Source organism: Lampetra planeri, chromosome 9 (assembly GCF_965212315.1).
Source record: "Lampetra planeri chromosome 9, kcLamPlan1.2.h2, whole genome shotgun sequence".
Classification (NCBI taxonomy): domain Eukaryota; kingdom Metazoa; phylum Chordata; class Hyperoartia; order Petromyzontiformes; family Petromyzontidae; genus Lampetra; species Lampetra planeri.
Window position 1 is genome coordinate 2,517,154 of NC_136115.1, and position 21,144 is coordinate 2,538,297.

Consider the following 21,144-nt stretch of genomic DNA (forward strand, 5'->3'; position numbering starts at 1 on the left):
ATTACTTCAATGGCCATAATAACTCTTCTGGCAAATCGCTCAATGATGCTGGATGTAATACTGGTAGGAACCTCCTGGTTACACCAACCCACAGGGGATTATTGTGTCCGTCCGTCGTGCAGGTAGGGGCTGGGTGGGGAGGGGCTGGGTGGAGAGGGGAGGGTGGGGAGGGGCTGGGTGGGGAGGGTGGGGCTGGGTGGGGAGGGGCTGGTCACCCCGTGGTGCCCTTATAAAACTCAACGTTTAACCTACTCACGCCGGCTTATGCCCGCCCTCACAGTCGGGCATATTTGCGGAATACACCACGCCGCCGTTGACCCTGGCCATTGACCGAGCAACCCAACGTTCCTACCAGCTCCCTCCGCAGGAATGTGTTTCGCATTCGCTTTTTGCGTTTAGATTGTTGTCTTAACCCCGCACCTGCGATTAGCACGGTTGGCTACGTACGGTGCGAAAGAAGTTCAACATACGACTCTGAGCGTGGCTAATGCTTGGATGAGCGATCACCAAGGGATGTGAGAGGCTGGTGGGGGACAGGGGAGGGGGGGCGTGATGCGAGCAACAGAAGCCAGTGGAGCAAAATCCACGGCGCTCCCGTGTCTCGTCCCCGCCTGCGACGAACGATAAAAAAAAAACCCCAAGAAGTTCAACATACGTACCGTCATCACGATCATCACCATGATCCACATCACTGTAACAACGCATGCAGCTGCACGTGGCCTCTGCTGCGCTACGTCGCGACTCGCTCCGTGGCTGAGCGCAATGGGTCACTTTGGGATGTGTGCATGCACGCGTACGTGGGTATTCCCGACTTCTCGCTGTGTTCGTCCTTGTTACGTGTTAAGGAAACGTTGGGGGGGGGGGGGGTGCGTCTTTGATCTGGTTGTTGCCTGTGTGTGTTTATGTGTGTTTGGTGCACATAGCCTGGCACAATCGTCGTGGTGACGTCACCGCCGCTTAGTGGCGAATGGCGGTTGTTGTTGTTTGGGCATACAAAACCAAACACAAATATGGTCACAAACACTCATTGCCCGGAGGCAAACACAAGCACACTCGAGCTGGTATCGGCTGCACTTGCTGCTTAGGGTGGGGGGGGTTGCATAGTCAGTGGTATAGAGCTCCTCTCCCTGTGAACATCGCTGTTGGAACTGCAGCATTTAAATAATGTATTTATTTAGTCATATTCCAAACACTAAATGGTATGCAAGAACTATACGCCTACGAAGTGACAGGCAAAGCAGTGTGGGTATGCTAAAACAACAATTAATTCGTGGGTACGCGTTTATTCAGCGGTGGATTGAGCGTGGCCGACAATAATGCGGTTTCATAACGCATCTGAACGACCGTGCCGATCCCCAGAAATAATAAATTGGATATCTTAAACAATACACGCCTTGAGATGGTTGTGATCACGTGCCATCGTTTCATCGTCCATACGCCTCGAGGAATCGCTGTGATGTTTCTGATCCCGGAATGCAAATTTACGAGGGAGACAAAGGCGCTCGGGTGATGCGCTGGTCCGTTCACGCTTGAATAGAATCGCTCGCTGGCATCAAGACAAAGGTACAGCCCACGCAGAGTGTCGTGATGTACGCGAGCACTGATGAAGGGATTTAACTGGAAGAGTCAAATTTGTCTCGCAGTGCACAAACCACCACTCCAACGGCCCCTCCATTCACCCGCATACAAAGACAAAGATTCCCCGTATAGCCTCAACAGACTGTTGGGGGAAAGTGCCGTTAGCGAGCGCACCTATGAAGGCCGACACTGCACACCACGCCCGGCCGCCTTTGTCTCCCTGGTGGCGATATGTTAACACACCGCACCAGGCACTCGTTTGAAGCTGAGTCGACCTAGGGGGGGGCCCACGACCTTTTCAGATAATCGTCCCTGGCTTTGGCCGTGAACGGGAATCGAACTCGGGTCGCCAGCTTTGGAGCGCAGCGCAGAAGCCCCAAACACGACCGCGCGCATTGCCACCGACGGAACTTGCCGGTATTGTTAGTGGATCTTATGTTTTTTAGTTTTTTGTGTTTTTGTGTGTTTTTGGTTTTTCGTCTTTTTTGTGTTTGTTTGTGTTTGTGTGTGTGTGTTTTTTTCGTGTTTTTGTTTCCACTTGAAGATTTGCTGGTTACAGCCTTCGCCGTCCGCCTGATCGCAGGCAGGACGGAGGGGTTGGTGGTTCTCTAGACGGCGGGGGCTGCGATTTTGATGTTCCAGGGAGGATGCGCCTTGGCGAGGAGGAGAGGGGGGGGGTGGTGCGGATTGAATGAATGGGACGTGAGCGAGCACGGGGAGCTCCGTGTGAATGTTTGCAATGAGATTCGGCACTCGAGGCGCGCACAAGGGGACAATGCCAGCAGTCTGTGCGATCCGCGCAGACTGCTGCGTTCTGTTGGCACAGGTGTGCGTTGGTTGTGTTAGCGAGCGCCTAGTAAGTCATCGCGTGCGTCACACGATGGCGGGGTTTAACCGTGACCTCGTCGGCGCGCTGCTGATGATGTTGGCACAGCGTACAGGGTACGGTGTTCGTCTTAGGCTGAGTCGACCTCGGTGAAGTCATCGGTTTGAATATAGTTCTCACGCACACACAGCACACACACACAAGGGCATTCACACAAAGACAAATACCCCCCCCCGTGTGGCCTTTGACAGAATGTTGGGGCAAGTGCTGTTAGCGAGCACGGCACACTCCGCGCTCGGCCGCCTTGGTCTCCCCAGCGCTGATGTTTACGCACACACCGTGACCAAGTGCTCATTTGAGGCTGAGTCGACCTACGGAAGGCGTAGGACCGGTTTAGATAACCTGTCACTGTTATTGGTCGTGAGCGGGAATCCAACTCGGGTGGCGGAGTTCGTAGCGCAGTGCGCCAACCGCTAGACGATGCACACACACACACACGTGTGTTCATACACACACACACGTGTTCACACACCAAACATACACACACACACGTGTTCACACACCAAACATACACACACACACGTGTTCACACACCAAACATACACACACACACGTGTTCACACACCAAACATACACACACACACGCGTGTTCACACACCAAACATACACACACACACACGTGTTCACACACCAAACATACACACACACGTGTTCACACCAAACATACACACACACGTGTTCACGAGCAGATACACACACACGCGCACGTGTTCACACACCAAATATACACACACACACGTGTTCACGAGCAGACACACACATACGTGTTCACACACCAAACACACACACACACGTGTTCACGAGCAGACACACATTCACGCGCACGCGCACGTGTTCGCGCACGTGCACGCCCACACGCGCGGGGGGCGCGCGCGCCGGGCCCCCGCGGGCTGCCCCCCCCCCCGCCCGTTATGTAACCGCGTGCTGGAGGAGCTGTCGGCTCGTGGTGCAATTGACGCTGTGACGTCAGTTCCCCAGCAGCGCCTCCCCCCGCCCCCTCCCCCCGCCCCCCACCATCGTATTTATAAATGAACACGCAGATGGCAAAGAGGGTTTTTTTTCCACCAGACCCTTCATCTTCACCGCCCCCCCCCCCTGATTTCCTGGGGGTGTGTGCGTGCGTGTGTCTTGGGGGAGCGGTGGCGCAGAGGTTAGCGTGCTGCGTGCGTAAACGAAACCTTTGTCACCCGAGTTGGATTCCCGCTCACGGCCAACACCGCTGAGGATGATCTGAACCGGTCCTGGGCCTCCCCGACGTCGATTCAGCCATCAAATTAGTGGCTGGTGCGGTGTGTAAACATCGATAATCGGGAGACAAAGGCGGCATGATTCCGGCCACACCATCCCGTTGCGTGCCGTACCCGCCATAATAGGTGCTCGCTAACAGCACTTGGCCGAACAGACTGTTAACAGCTCTTTAGGGGGGCGGGGGGGTCTTTGCAAATATGTGGTGCCGTGTGGATTGTGTGCGTCGTAGCGAAATGTCTGAGCCGATTCGTGCCCTCCCTCGCCCGAGGGCCGACTCAGGCATCAATGAGTACCTGGTGCTAAATGTGTTAAACCTCATCACTGGGGAGACAAAGGCGGCGGGGCGGGAATTGGTTTTGGCCAAACCAACCCACCTCGTCGTGTGCTCGCTTACACGACAGTGACTTGGCCTAATTGCCTATAAAGTCTCTACGGGGGATCATTGCGTGGCGTGTGTGTGTGCGTCAGTGCGTGTGAGGAGGCTCGTGAAGGACGCTACTGGGCATTTGGAGGCAGTCGCCCTCCAACAACAACGGAGGGCGGAGGAGCGACGCTCACAACAACGAGCGGATCGCCGGGTGGCTAAAGCACAGCAAGTTGGCACAGTAGGGGGCACAGGTGGTGCATCAGCCAGTCGTCTCGGTCAGTCGACCCGTGGCACCTGCTGGGTCTGCTCCGTGACCTCCTGCCAGCGGGCGTTCGACACTTCACGTGGCCTCAAGGTGCACATGGCCTGGCACAAGCGTCGTGGTGACGTCACCGCCACTTAGTGGCGAATGGCGGTTGTTGTTGTGATATTTGCGTCGGTGTAAGGCAAGTGGGAGCGTATTAATGAGCAACACTACTTTCGATTCCCGGCCACCAGTTCTGGGTCTCCAATAGGTAGACTCGGCCTTGAATGCGCGGTTTAAACATCGGCACTGGGGAGACAAAGGCGGTCGGGCCTGGTTCTGGATGCACCACCCCGACCTTCATAGGTGCTCGCAAACAACAAAAGGTACAGCGTAGTTTTTTTTTCTTTGAACCTATCCATACGTGGCGTTATCGAAAGACCCAAACAATATGAATTACTGCAGTCACGAAAGCTTCAAGTCAAGATTTAACTATAGCCAGATCGCTAGGTATAGTGTGAACACATGTGTGGCAGTGTTCGTCAGTGTGTGTGGGGCGTGCGTGCTTTGTGCTTCACCCAGCGCTAAAACGGCGATCGTACGTGCACATATTCACGGGCGCTTCGCCGTGATGGATATCCGTCGGCTTTCGCATTGCCTCTCTATCTCACCTATATAAATACAGACCTTAATATGTACGTCTCAAAAACCTCTAGGGCACTTCCCAACAAGGTAGAAAGCTAAAAGTGGGAACATAGGTAGCTTTTGGGACACAAACAACAGGAACAATCTGAAAATCCGAAATTGTATTATTATTTAACCACAAATCTCGATTTTATGTGTCCCATAAACATGTTTGTGCGTGTCATTCAGAAACCGTTCAAAATATAAGATTGCGGGATGTTTCGTTTGATAGAGCGTTAAACAGCAAGTTGAATTAAAGCGAGAACCATTGCCATATCTTTTATTGTTTTTGAGATGTTTCGGATTAAAGCGGTTTTGAACGAAAATATACGAATTTGATGATGTTCAAATCTGAATAATTCGAAAACGGTAAAAGAGAGAAGCGTCCCCTCAGAGTATTAAGTTCATAAATTTTTGTTCTTTATAATAAAAAAGAACGGAATATTGAAATGGAGCGGTTTTCGATGGCTACGTCTTTTTAAATTGAAGAAGTTAAATCAAGTCGGTTTTTTTGCAGAAATGTTTTGATGTAGTTGTTAATGTCTGATCGTAGATAACAATTGTAAAAAATCGTATCAGGTTTATTATTATAATTTATTGAAAACTTTTGCCTGGCGAAGACGGGCTTCATGAACTAGTATGTAAATACCATTTCGTGGACACACGCCTACTTGAAAGCGTTACGAAGAGAGGCCATGCGTACGCCTGCTTATTCTTCCTTGTTTTTACAGGTGCTTGTGCCAGGGATGCAGCCAACTCTCCGTCGGTCCGATCGTGGGGAATATTTAGTTTTGAGATTGTATCATTCGCAATTCCAAACAGCGGGTAAAATAAACATTATGCTTTGTGTTGGCATGAAGGCATAAAGTGGTCATACGGAATGACTAAGATTCATAGGCGTGTACTGTACGGTATATATCACTGCATGACTATACACACGGGTACATACAGAAGTGCACAGCACGCAATGACTGCAGTTACTTGCTTTAATGCAGTAGCCATATATTTGTTTATAGGGCCGGATAAACTATGCGCGGAATGCATTCAGCAGTGCAAAGAGGGAGGAGCGGTGGTGCAGTGGTTAGCGCACTGCGCTTTGAATTCGAGTCCCGGGCACCGCTAACATCGGTGGGTCACGCGATATCTGAAGCGGTCCTCAACTTCCCCCCCCCCGCACCTCACCACCCCGCACTAAACCAGATGGGTGAAGTATGGTCAAACGTATGCCACTATCCGCTCGGCGTGGTGAGGCTGTCATCCAGCAGTGGATTGACACAAGGACTGTTACACGGACTGTGCATGTCCTACGCTCCTGTGCACACAAGATGTTGTACCACTAGGGACGCCTCCGAATTCACGCGGGCACGTGCGCATGCATTGTGGCTGAGAGTCGAGTGGGCGTTCTGCACGTTACGTAACAGCTGCCCCGTGGGATGTTATACTTTCCCATTACAACTTACGAATTAGATTCATATCGCCTCTTAAGTGCAACCGCATATCCCGGAACGATGCACAAAACAGTGGGACGTGTTTTTTTTTATCACGGAGAAACAACGGGATGACGATTATACAGTATGTAGAATAATGAATATGCAATGTTATTGTGATGATGATGCTTTAACCAGGAAAGCCTCATTCAGAAAAAAAGTCTCCAAGGCTCTTCTTTTTTTCAGGGTCGTGCCAAGTTGTAGCAGTAGGGGGGCAACGTTATTTTGTGTCATACCAATAGATTGCATTTATAAATTTACAGCATTAGGATGTTTGGCCAGTGATGGGGCTCATGCCGTTGGCGGCCCTAAGCAGACATTATTTTTGAGGCCATCTCCTCTCCGTGTATACAATCCTTGCCACTGATGACACATCGGCAAGAGTTACAGATGTAGCGAGGTAAGAGAAGTGCAGACGAATGACAATCAGAGCCCCCCTACCACCACCATCCCCCTGAGCTTCTTGGGTCACTCCACTTTTGCTTGGTTTCCTTATGCCCACCGCCGGCACTCACATCGCTCCGGGTGCAGCAAGCTGAATGTTGAACTTCTTTCGCGCCGTACGTAGCCAACCGTGCTAATCGGAGGGGCGCTGGCCATGTACCACCACCCCACCCCCGCTCACTAAGCTCGACTTATCGTAATATCAGTGCAATAGGAAATGCAGTTCGGATTTAGATCCGTTATCTGGCGCTAGGGAGGTCACAGGGGCCGTCCATAAATGACGTCACGCGATTTTGGACAATTTTTGACCCCCCCCTCTCGTCACACGGCGTCACAAAAAGTCAGACCCCCCCCCCCTCAAATATGACGTCACAAAGCTCTGCCCCCTCCCGCCCCCAAATAAAACATGCTTCAAATCGCTTTAAACTATTGTCATTGTGGTGCGTATTTAATGTGACGCTGCACTCTGATGTTGTAGGAGAAAACATTTATTTAAAAGTATATTTAATTAAGTAGAACGTATTGTCCATATGTATTTAAAGTTGCGCATTTTGATGTGACGTCACATTTCTCAAACCCCCCCCCTCGTCACACATCGTCACAAATGTCTGACCCCCCCCCCCCTAGGTGCGTGACGTCATTTAAGGACGGCCCTATATTTGCTGCCCCGTGCGTGGGACTGGCAGGATGTGATTGGGCGACTCGAGTTGGGTGGGGTGGGTGGGATTTGGCGTCGGGATTGTGTGTGAATAATTGTTGGGGTGTATTGACCACGAAACACGAGCCGTCTGCTTCACTTATTAAAGAGCCCGTGACGTTTTTCGAAAAATATTATTCAAATAACTTGATAGGAATAACCAGTAGCAACATAGCCCACCCCCTACTTGCAGGCCGGTGCTGTGTTTACTTTGAGCCGCACGGGGACAGCTGCCATTAGGGGTCTCCTTAGCAATGTGGAGAGATAGGACCACGGGAGTGTGTGTGGAGGGTTCAGTCGTCACGCGGTGTGAGCGTTCAGCTCGCAGCCAACATCGGTGACGAACACGTTGACCGGTCCTGGGCCTCTCCTATGTTAAGCGAGCCACAAACGACGCGATCATTGCTGCGTTGTGTCAACATCGGCATTGGGGAGGCAAAGGTGAACGGGCGTTGTGACGGTTTTCATTGTTGATCGCTAACACCACGCGAACGGCACTGTCCCCAATAGTCTCTTGCTGAAGGCTGTATGTGGGGTGGGGGGGGTATGGGATCTTTGCTTTGTGCAACGTCGTGAGTTTGTAATATTGTGGTTGTGTACAAGGATTGGGTACAGGAATAGCAGCAGCATTACAAGCAAATTGTCGACAGAGCTGGTGCATAGGCGCTGTGGCATTAGGAGGGGAAGACTGTGCACAGCTCATACATCAACAGCAGCAGCAGCTGAGTTATATAATGTGCTCTGGGGCTGTCGAGCAATGGCAGTGGCTTTGAACCGGGGATATGCGGATCCCTGGGGGTACGTGCCAATATCCCAGGGGGTAGGTGAGGTGATTCATAAACGTGTAAAATTATATCATACATGAGTAATTGTGAATAATCATGTATGAATCTGACAATATATAAACTAAATTTATAAACTGATTGATCGTAAACAATGTCGTTTCCAAGAGTAATCAGTGGGCGCGAACAAATCACCGCACGCATGCGGAGCAGTCGTTGAATTTTAGTTTTATTCGCTTGCAGTCACGAGCCAGTTGGGATATCTCACAAAAATGGACAATTGGTAATGTTCGTTATTCACACATTTATTTCTCTGAGTCATGTTGGGTCAGGCAAGGGGGGTTACTCCGTTGAAACTAAATTCAGCAAGGTGGGGTTACAATAAGCAATTGTTGGCAGAAAAAAGGGGAAAACCTATTCTCAGCCAATTAAAGAGTTGATAAACACTGCTCTGTACGGGGTTGGCAGCATCGTGGAGAGAGACTGCAGGATGATTGCGAATGGGGGTAGCAGCAGCGGGACTAGGAGACTTGTGAACGGGCGACTGCGGAATAACGGTGAGGTTGTGCATGGGGCTGGCATATGGAGAATACGGATTCGGGGAGCGATTGTGCATTGGAAGTGTATATGGGAACGGCAGAATAACAACGGGGAATTTGAACGAAGCTTGCTTGCTCATCACAAATAGACTGTTAGATGGGAATTGGAATTCGAATCCGTAAATGGCGAGAAATCCTATAATACTATGAATGCAGACCAGAGAACGAAATTTATTGATGGTGGCTTAAGGCATGATGACCCCAGTGTGGTTAATCGGGAGCGTGTGGTTTTGCATAACGCTTTAGACCGAGAGCATTTAGCACACGCAGTGGACGCTTGTATCCGTTATTGGAATGATATTGGGGAACTTCAGCATGAGAGACTGAGAAAGAGAATATTCACGAAGCTTGTGTACGCAGAATACAGCTGCATACTGCGAGCATGAGGATTGTGTGCAGGATCAGCAGAGCCGCAGCTCCGATGAACACAGTTGGCTACGTGCGGTGCGAAAGAAGTTCAACATACATCAAAGATACATTTTTTAAAGAGGGTTATGCATGGGAACTGTAGAATAATGGAGATCTTGTAGACGTTGTTTGCGTATAGAGAATGCATTATTACAGAGAGATTGTCAATTCGACGTGTCAATTGGGTCACTATCATCACAGACATACTAAACTATAAAAGCTAAACTATATAAATTTTTCTTCTTGGTTCTTTCGGTAAAGTCACGTAGAAGGGAAATAATAAAATAATAAAAATAAAACGTAATTAAATAATTCTCACGACGTTTCGGCCACAACGCAAGCAGCCGTCCTCAGGTGAAGAACATGTCTGTTATTTTATTATTTCCCTTCTACGTGACTTTACCGAAAGAACCAAGAAGATGTATTAATTTTACCAGGTAAGTCCCACTGAGATATATCGCTCTTTTGCAGAAGCTCACTGGCCACAAATGATAGCTCAAACGAAGTGGCTTATCATCACGTGGAGACGTATAGCAGCCAACTACTCGAAACGTGTGATGTTCATTCTAAACGTAGAGGGAAAAGCCGGAAAACCTGGAGAAAAATCCGGGTTCTCCGGGGAGAACGTGCAAACTCCAAATATACAGCAGGCGTCAGTGTCGGGATCGAACCCAAGACCTCCTGTATACCCGACGAGGGAGTCAACATCTCGGCACCGAGGCGCTTTGTATTACACATCAGAATTGTATACGATGCCCGATGCCTCGTGCGTGATCCCCGTGTGCAATCGAACAGTGATACTGCTGTTGCTGCACACAATGGGGTTATGCAATCTCTCTGAGTGACGCTGTAGGAGGATAACAATGAGATCGCACATTAGGATCCTGCATAGGAAATACGTGATCATCAGAGAGAGAGAGCGCGTGTCTAGCTAGACGAGGCTTGTGTACGGTGCAGGGCCTGGGTTCGCCAAACAAACAAACAACTCAATATTGCAAGGGGCCACAATACCTGTGGATGAGGCTCACGAAGCGGTCCTTAACAGAGCCGCTGGTTGGTCGACCCCGAGGCTATGGAAGGAACACGTGGTGCAGGGGGCTCGTGCACGGGTCAGGCAGAATCACAAAGCGGATTGTGCAATGCGGCTTTGTGCACGGCAACTGCAGAATAGTGGTCAGATTGTTCATATTTAAAAAAAAAAAATTTTATACAACATAATTGAGACGGTTGCAGAAGAAACTGTGCACATGAGCAGCGACATCGTCACGATTCGATTGGACCATTGGAACCTCATTTGCCAGTAATTGTTTTTTTACCCTTTTATATGGCAACAAAACTGACACCTTTTTTTACAAAGAGTCATGTTTGCATAGACCACAATACCTGCAGTCATAATGCAAACAAAAACATAACTCTGATAATGTATGCATTGTCCTTGAAGTTGATTGGTCGACACCCGAGACAGCTTTCCTTAGAGCCTAGTCTCACATGGTGTTGGACCAGATGACGCCAAAAGGCGCGATTCGATTGGACACAATGCTTGCACACATGCAGGTGATATAGCGTCACAGAAGGAAAATGTATATATATAGGGCGTGTGTATACGGAATACATAATCGCTTTGACATTGTACGCAAGGCGTGTGTATAGGAAATACGCGTGGCTGTTGGATTGCATAGGGATTGTGGACTGCAACGACAGCATCACTGAGGTTCCACGGGAAGTTTGTGTACAGAGATTCGAGCGATTTCGGACAAAAAGTAGTGTCATCGAGAGAGTGTACACAATAGACAGGGCGTGTGCGCAGAGGAACGTGAAGGTTATACGGTACACACCGGGCTGGCATACTTGGCATACAGAATCGCAGAGAGATTGTGCACAGAGGTTGTTTATCATTACGAATAACGACGCAAAATAATCACAACGAGCTTGCATAATACATTTGCATAAGAACAGCAGCGTCACTGCGAGATTGTGCACTGATTGTGTACACGGCGTCACTGCGAGATTGTGCACGAGGATTGTATACACAGCGTCACTGCGAGATTGTGCACTGATTGTGTACACGGCGTCACTGCGAGATTGTGCACGAGGATTGTGTACACGGCGTCACTGCGAAATTGTGCACTGATTGTGTACACAGCGTCACTGCGAGATTGTGCACGAGGCTTGTGTCTGCCCGCGCACAGGGAATGACACAACAACGTCGCTGCCAGATGGCACAAGGGCACATCTTGTGTACAGTGTGCTATCGCAGGGCACTCATCACCCCGCCGCTATGAATAGAGCGCGGTGCGTGAGCGCGTGTCGGTGTTGTCTAGACGAGTCGCCAGCTATCCCGACGGACGCACGGACCGACCGACCGACCGACGGACCGACGGTCCCACCGTCTGCCTCTAAGCCAAGCATCGTGCCCCCCCCCCCCCCCCACGTGAAGCATTTGAGCCCCGCGAATGAACCGGAGAGAAAAAAAAATCATCGAGAACAACGACAAAGCCGAGTCGCGTCCACGTGTTCCCACGGCTGACGGTAGAGTCCATTGCAAGTCGCGGGTTGCGATGAGCCCCGCGAATTTCAAGTGGGCATCACTTAATTCGCTGTTATCTTTGACGACGCGAGGAAATTGGAACCGCGGAAAGGTTATGCCACGACGTGGAATATCGCGCGACTAAATGGGGGGGGGGGGGGGGTAGAAGCGTCACAGATGAAGCTCCTCCCACACGCGTCCTCTTGTTGAGTCTTTGTTCTCAGTTGCATAACACAATTAAATGATGCACTCACAGAAGGCCGTGTGGCTGATGGGCTTCTTATAAATATATTAAAAAAAAACATTTTAAAATGTTTATGTGGAGGGACAATATATGTGAAAGAGGCTGCTGAATTTTTTTCATAATTTCCATTACATTCTTTAATTTTTCCAGTATTTTGAGATGTTTCTTCTGCCCACGATATGAGCCGGCTTCTTAATACCCCAAGAGGCGCCAACCCTAGGTCCCACGCGTGGACGGCATTCCTTAATTATTAATGCAGATGTCTTGTATTTAAAGTCTGGTCTCTCTGCGAGAAGAGATTTCTGCTCTCAATGGGCCCCCACCTGTCTGTACATGTTAAAGGTCATCGAGCTGTCTGCGGGGGTGTGGAGCGGTGGCGCAGCGGTTAGCGCACTGCAAGGCGTTCAAAGAGCAAGACATCAACATTACGTAATAGGCTTATATATTTTGATTTAAAGCTTTCGTGACTGCAGGGATTCATATTCTTGGTTCTTTCGGTAAAGTCACGTAGAAGGGAAATAATAAAATAATGCTAATATAAAACAATAAAAATTATCACGACGTTTCGACTGCAACACAAGCAATCATCATCAGGTGTGAAATCCACAGCAAGAAAATTTGACATAAATAAATAAAAGGGGGACATTTGTCTTTGTAGTCTATTTGTGCCAGGGCTGAAACTATCAACTCACAACATTTGAGAACACAGTTCAATCACTGGCGGCAGCCTGGCTATGCACCCAGGCAGGGTCTCAGAAATGCCAACTCAGTTTCCTGCCCGCCAAGCCACCTGGCCACCTGCAATGTTTGCAATGTTTAAGCAAATCTGACTGAGAATAATCTGTAATTCTCACAGCTCGATGTTGGGAAATGTTGTTTCCAACCAGTTCTCTTCAGCAATGCATCACATAGCAATACGATTATTTTAATATACTGCGTGTAGAAAGTGCATTGCCACAAACGATCATCTGAATGGCGATGCGCGCTTATAACACAGCACTGCGTGATTATTGTCAGCCCGTGTGCTATGACACGTGGGAGTTCAAATCACGGGAGCCGGATAGACCCTCGTGAATGGCAAGCCCATTCACAATTCAGAAACAGCTGAATGGGGATGGGTCTAAATGCTATTTATACACCATGAGGTGGGAGTGTGGTTGTAGGGTTGGGGAAGTGGGGTGAATGGGGGGGGGCATATCCCAAAGTAACCCTCCATTTAAAACACCACCAGTCCCACAAAACTACACGGTGCTGAACCCTTGCTGAAAGTGCAACTCGCGTTGACATTTTGTCTTCGTGATTTCAAAATGATCAGAGGTGGCTTCGTACCTGTCAACCCCTTATCAGTGCCCTACCTTATTGCAGACCAATTCAGACCTTATTGATCACCCCGTGCCCCTTATACATCTCAACGTCCATCCGACAAAGTCCCATCACAAGGGAAGGACACATAGACGAAAAAAATGTTTCCCGCATTGAAACGGCTGTACGCCATGTGGACCTGAAAACTCAATTTGGCTGTACAAGAACACGGGGTAAACCGTGTGGGTTGACAGCGGTGTGGCTGGAACGCCCAGAATGCCGAGTTGGCACCCCAATCTAAGGCGGCTGTCTGTGGTTAAACCAGGTCCTGGGGCGTCGTGAATTGATGGTCTTAGCCAGGTCATAATTTGCGAACACGAAAAAAATGGCCGCCACGTTTAATATGATTCTGCCCTTGCCATTTGCTCAATTCCAGCGCTGAGATGTCACCTATCGGTTTGACTGTCACGGGACAAACATTACTCCCCAAAAGCAGAGCGGGTGTAAAAGTGCGGCCTTCCGATGTGTGGACCACAGGCCACTGGAAGAAGGGATCTCAGAGGGCGGCTCTGTGATTTCCACTTATTCGGACTGTTTTCTAACACAGAGGGTTGCGCTACTTCGTCGATGACGTGGCTCCGATTGCGCAATCAAGATAAAGTGGGGCACGCGGAGTGGGGGAGGGGGGGAATGACAGTAAACAAAAAGTCGAATTCTTTTGTCAAAGTGACGACAGCCAACAACCACTGATGCCACCACATCTCGTCGTGGCGATCTTACCGCAGCTTTATCAGAATCGATACCTGCCACTCCCCCACCCCCTCCTCAAAGCGGTGTCCTCTGTACGGTATTCCACCATCTGGTTTGAGGTCATACTCTTCGCTACCAACTTGTTTGGGCCACTTCGTTGTTGTTGGTTGTTTGACTTGCATCCCACTGAGATTTTTGCACACAGCGTTGGTGTACGGTGTTTTTTTCTGCAATATGTTGCTGTCTTTTCTTGGATTTTCTGTTTGCACTCAGTCACATATTCACTCTAAGATGTTTTTTTGTTCATGTTTTTGTTTTTTGTTTGTTGCGGTTGCACCCGATTCAAGAGCCTAATGGCTCACAGGGCTATACCTAATAAATGAACTTGAACTTGACTGCGTTGGTGAACATTCTCCCTCCTGTAATGCCGCTCGTTGCACCGTTCTTTCTCTTCCTGACTGCATCTACGCCACTCTTCTAACCTCGTTCAATTCCGAAGCTGTAAATTGTTTATCTCATCCCCCATCCTGCACATGTGCCCCACTGATTGCAACTTCCTCTTCCTGAATGCATCTACTACAACACAACTTTGATGCCACATTCTATTTCAAACTTCCTTTATTGCAAACTCTTATCCTCTCATTCTGGTGGCTGTCTTAAAGCCCAGGGGTCATTTGCATGCAACAAACTGCCCTGACATCATATTTCAATCAATTTCACACCTCCGATTAACGCGGTTGGCTACGTAAGGTGCGAAAGAAGTTTAAAATAGTACAACCAATCAATCAGTGGAAATGAAGGAAATATTTTCACTGAAGGTGTTTCATAAAACTGCTCACAGCTCCCGGAATTATAGAGTAAGAGACATCGTTCCTGTCTCCATGATCCATATTTTAATGATAGAGTTGCCATCCATATGTGGATGTTATGGTCAAGTACCTCCGATTAGCCCAGTACGGTGCGAAAAAAGTTAAAGATGCATACAAGTATTCTCGAGAAAAAAAAGTACCTTTCTAGCCTTGACGTTACCACAAAGCATGTTCATTGAATTCCTATTACATTACTCTCGACAAAACGGCGTCACGTATGGGACGTAAAGCATCGTGTTTCGTGTCCCGTACGTGCACATGCGCGTACGCAATTTGTTTCCACGTTGCATGCGCTCAGGGGCATTTTGCTCAGAAGTTATCGATACATCGCCGCTGCTGTTAGTCGCTGGTAAAGGAAACCACGCGCTTGGCTTTGCGGTTCCAAATGATTTGCAGAAAACAAACGTCCGCTGTGCATTGCGATGGACCCACTGTGCACGTGGCATCGCTTAGTGGAAAATAAACCATTGCCGCTGAAAGGGCTGCCCGCCCATCGTGCTATGGTTTGCATTGTGCGGCTGCGGTGGCGGTGACACGCGGCTGCAACCCAGCGGTGTAGATGCGAAGGTTGGAGGTTCGCAGAAATGTTGAGAAATTAAATTCTCATTTGGCGTCCAGATGCCATAACCCTGGCTTGCCGGAAGAAGACGGTACAGCAGACGTGGACTCCAACTGCGTCATCTGTATGGGATACGGTGTTGCGCCCTTGCATGCGTGGGTTTGTGTCCGGGTGCTCTTGTTTCTTCCCACACGTAAACACGCTTTAGTTGGCCGATAACGTCTTCATATATAGAGGAGCACAGAGCTTGGCAGGAAATTAGGCGCCGGCTCTCCGCGTGGCTGCTGACTTTTACGCGAGTCTGTGTTTCCTCCTGGTGCCTCTGAATTCCATTCTCTTTCTCCGACAGTGAGTTTTAATTATTGTTGTAAGTTGAAATTATTGTCATCTATGGCCGGCTGCTGTCAGTCTTGAACGTGTGTAGAGCTGGGCTGTCTGATGATTTAATTAATCGATTTCTCTATCGGTAATTATCAGTTCAATTACTCGGCTAAAAAAACACGTAAACTTGAACTTGATATTGGCCAAAAATTGGAATGCTAAAACATAACCTACTTGGGATTACATTTGGAAACATTGCCCTCTACTGCAAAAACTTGACAAAACTGTCCTGAAAAATAAAGTTGAAATTAGGTAAAAAAAAAATTAAGCTAAACAGCCTAAATAAATATAGTTTAAAAAAAATCAGATACCATGAAAATCAGTTGGGGGGGGGGGGCGGAATAAGCCTCACCTCTGTTCACACGCCTCTCTGCTGGTTGGACTTTACCGAGTGAGCCTTGGCGATGTGACCGCACGATGTTTTGATTGGCGGCCACAGATAACATCGGTGGCGAGTGATATCCGAGCCGATCCCGGGCCCCACCTTTAAAGCGACGGCCAACTGGCCAGTGTGGTGAGGTGTAGCCAAACAACACCCATGCACGAAAAACGATGCACATTTTTCTGGGGGCCATTGCAAGGCTTTGGCGAAGGCCTTCACCCAGCAGTGCATTGACGATCGGCTTTAAATTGTCATTATTATTATTATTATTTAGACTTAAAACTTTCGTGACTGCAGGAATTCATATTCTTGGTTCTTTCGGTAAAGGTCACGTAGATAGAAAACAAAAATCTAAATTACAAGCAAAAAAAACCCACGACGTTTCGATCGCAACACAAGCGGTCTTCTTCAGGTGTTGCGATCGAAACGTCGTGGGGTTTTTTTGCTTTTAATTTAGATTTTTGTTTTCTATCTACGGTGACTTTACCGAAAGAACCAAGAATATGTCATTATTATATTGTTATACAAGGTGCATATTCACTAATAACTTCCAGAAAATGTAAATGTTGGTCTGAATCAACGACACGATGGAGTTTGTTGAACGGCATTAATCCAGAAGTGGATTGAGAATGAACCGTAAAAAAAACGAGAAAACCCCTTGAGCTAGTCTGCAATACTGACTAAATAGTTGTGCCTGGTATTCAAATTGTGTGATTTCACAACGTTCGTTACGGCAATTCACTTGACAGCCAATTCAACTCTCTCACACCGTATGCGCCCAAAACGTTGTCTTTAGGTAGTTTATATAATGCCTCGTAGTTTCATCCTATGCTGTCTGCCAACACAAACGCTGCGTGATTCGTCTATCTATCGATCACAAATGTTCGGTTGCCAATTTGCTGCACGGTTTAAAAAAAAAATGTCTCTAGTTGCTCGTGATGCGTGCAAAAGCCACACACACACACCGAAATGCGGTGTTGGGCATGCATTACACGATACAGTATATGTGGCAGGGGTTTATACACAAGAGCAAACTTGTTTGGCAGTGCTGCGAATGTCAGAGCGAATGCAGCAGCACTGTGGATTTTAAGAGCTGTGTGTGTGCTGTGTGCTACAACTCTGTGGGTCAAAAAAGTAGGTCATTGCTGCCCTTGATTAAAGGGCAATGCATTCACATATTTGACAACGGTTTTTGGACGTATTTTGGAATTTAACCGTACCAAACATCTATCCCCGTGTTCTCGGTGGATGTATTATCGTTGGTCTTTGCAATGTATGCTTTGCATCCACGTGCACACTGTTTATTGGCAGGGGGCCGCTTGAAGCAGTCAAGGGGTGAAGGCGCAGCTGTGCAATTGCTTGCTCACGCCACTGCTGACAGAAGGGCCTCCGCTGGAGTCCCACTCGAGCAGTGCTCTTCATTGCAAGGCCCGCAGGCCACTGGCGGTCCCTGGCGGCCTTTAGTGCGGCCTCTGACATGCGGGCCCCCCGACAGTACACAAAGAGTGACAACACCCCCCCCCCCCCCATCATCATCATCGTGCTGCTGTTAAACCCAACAATGGTTTCAAATGTGTGGCGGCCCTCACACCGATGATGTCTCATCGGCGAAAGTGGCCCAAGTGTATGCAAATTAGTGGAGAACACTGCACGAGAGGGTGCTTTTGGCCTACTCTTTCACACTGGCCGGACGTCTTGGTAAGAGGTTGACGTCCCGATGCTTTATCACACCACACGTGACCTACCTACCGATCGCCGTGGGTGTACGACATTTGATATTGCCGAGCAGGCAGAGGCACAGGAGGATTTGAGAACATTGCACCACTGTCTCCAACTGCCGCGCCAGGAGATCGAACCAGTGACCTCTGGAGTGCAAGTACAGTGCGCTTAGCAGCACACCACACCAGTATCCCATTGATGGAGCAATTTGCAAAATATGTTTCTTTGCTCGATAGTTTATGCCTTTTGGTAGCTCCTGCTCCCAAGGGCATTTTTTTTTCATCAAGGCCTCGTCCTTCCCAATTGCCATGGCAGAGAAAAGATTCATGGAATTGACTGTTTGGCGTTTAAAAATTGTGATAGACTGGCCTTGCTGTAGAAAGGAGATTTTTTTTGGTTGTTTGCAAACCAGCAAAGTTACATTTTATTAAGCAAGTGAAAACGCAGTGATCGATTACCGTATTCTCTGGAGTATAAGACGCACTTTTCCTCCAGCGTTTTAAAGAAGTGATTGGGACGCGTATTATAATACGGTACATGTGTGTGTGTGTGCTGATATATGTATAACTTTATTGACACCGAGCGCGTCTTAAGATCTGCAGAATACGGCGATAAAAAGCCTCATCGTAAAACAGTCATCCTCTCAGGCAAACGAACGATGCATTGCCGTGGGGCATTGTGGGTAAAAGCAAATACACGAAAAGCAAACATCCATTCTGTGTTTCAAAATATGAATGCTAATTTTATTTCAGTCTATCGGCCTATCGGCTTTCCAGACCAATGCCATTCAGCAGTATACGTTGAAACAATTTCGACCTTTTTTGCGTTGATGGCAGCTCCATATTGTATACGGAGTGCACGCTCTTGCCAATAACATCTCGTAATGGAGCATTTAAATTTTGACTGAAAACTTTCGTGACTGCAGGAATTCATATTCTAATGAAGACCGCTTGTTTTTGCGATCGAAACTTCATGGGTTTTTTGCTTTTATTTTAATGACATTTTAATTTTATTATTTTAATTTTCAATCTACGTGACTTTACCGAAAGAACCAAGAAAAATTGAGCATTTGTTTAACAAGCCTGACTACCACTTAGAACCAAAGGTCGAAACCGGTTGAGAGTTAAGGAAAAGATAATCATCTTAAAACATATCTGTTTGATAATACTTGTCTGGAAAAGCCAATATGCTGATGGTCTTAAAAAACATATTTGTATTTATATGTGACAACAAAACGGAATTCTGCTGATATTTACTACATCCCACGTGAGATGCGTGTGGGAGGTGTGGCCCCTTGACAAAAAGTAGGTAAGCTGCTGGTGATGGGGTGGGGGGGAAGTGAATTGGAAAAAACTTAATAATCCATTAGTGAGTGAGCCCAGGATTTCAATGTAGGTTGTTTAATCACTGCGCTTGCCAAGGGAGGCAGACACACGCACGGCTCGCGTTTACTCAGCGCGGTTATGTAACGCGCAGGGACACGCGCTAGCAAATAGCGTTAAGAAATTATCTCCGACAATGCATGCATTTCGGAAGCTCTCTGCACGTGGCTGGCAACTCACCACGCCCCTCACGCCCCCCCCCCAGCCCCCCAACCCCCACCCCTCCCATTGAATAAAAACGATCAGTTATATCCTGCCCAAATAATCAGGTGGTGCTACCATGACCAGTGGTGGACATTCCACGTTCCTATGGCGGGGGGAGGGAGGAAGAGTCTACCCATCGGAAAACCATAATTTACTTCCCCACAAAGCAGTAAATATTTTTTCGACCGCTGAGAGATGATGGGCTTGGTTTAGCACCCCCACGGCACACTCCAGCGCATGATGGGATTATGGATGTTGGTTGGGTGCCAACATGTTATGCCCCGAACAGCTTTGCGGACTCTTCCGGTTGAAATTCAAACGTTCATGGGGATCAACGTGTAGGTGAACCGACAGGTAAGGATATAGGGGAGGGATGCGGGTGGCGATGGGAGTTGGGGGGTCTGATCTGAGCGGGAGGTGGGGAGAAAACAGACCCCCCCCCCCCCCCCAGATGGTGATTTAAAAATAAATGAGCGCAATGAATGGAAATTCCACATTTAAGGGTCTATCTAACTCACGGGCAATGCGCAACACGCTTTAGCCACGCAACAGTGCACACCTTGCAGCAAATGACTCGGACAAACGTTGTACAGTGCACTGCTGGTAACATTCAATGCTGCTTGTGTACAGACGGGGTTCAATTACAACAACAACCACAACGAAAACGTTGACGATGGAGCCCGTAAAACAAATATACGCGTGCAGTATTTTTTGTTTGTGACCAGCTTTCCATAACGTTATCAACACCGGACACACGCGCTTTTATTGGGGTGGATGCGTATTATTCCACGGCGCGCGCCTTATATTCCGGAAGAATGCGTTCGTTAAAAAAAAAAACACCCAGAAAAATCTAAATTTAAAAGAAAACCACACGCATCTCTCTCGCTCTCTCTCTCCCCGGCGTGCGTGTGCCCGCCTACTTGTGCAGGCAGTAGCAGTGCGTGCAGTTTCGCGTTGTGAATTATTAATGGGAGTCTGTTACATAATCACGGCCTCGTGGAACGTGCGCAGAGGCGGCGTGCGGCGACTTTCACCGACATCCCACTGGCAGTTGACGTCACTGCGCCTACTGCTGGGGATTTTTTGCAACGAGAAAGTGTAAATCATCATCATCAAAGACATCATCATCATAGACATCATCATCATCATCATAGACATCATCATCATAGACATCTTCTTGGTTCTTTCGGTAAAGTCACGCAGAATGGAAACAATAAAATAATAAAAATAAAACTGTAAAATATTATTATGGAAATAATAAAATAATGAAAATAAAACTTTAAAATATTATTTTATTGTTTTATTTTTATTATTTTATTATTTCCATTCTGCATGACTTTACCGAAAGAACCAAGAAGATGAATCCCTGCAGTCACGAAAGCTTTAAATCGAAAATCATAG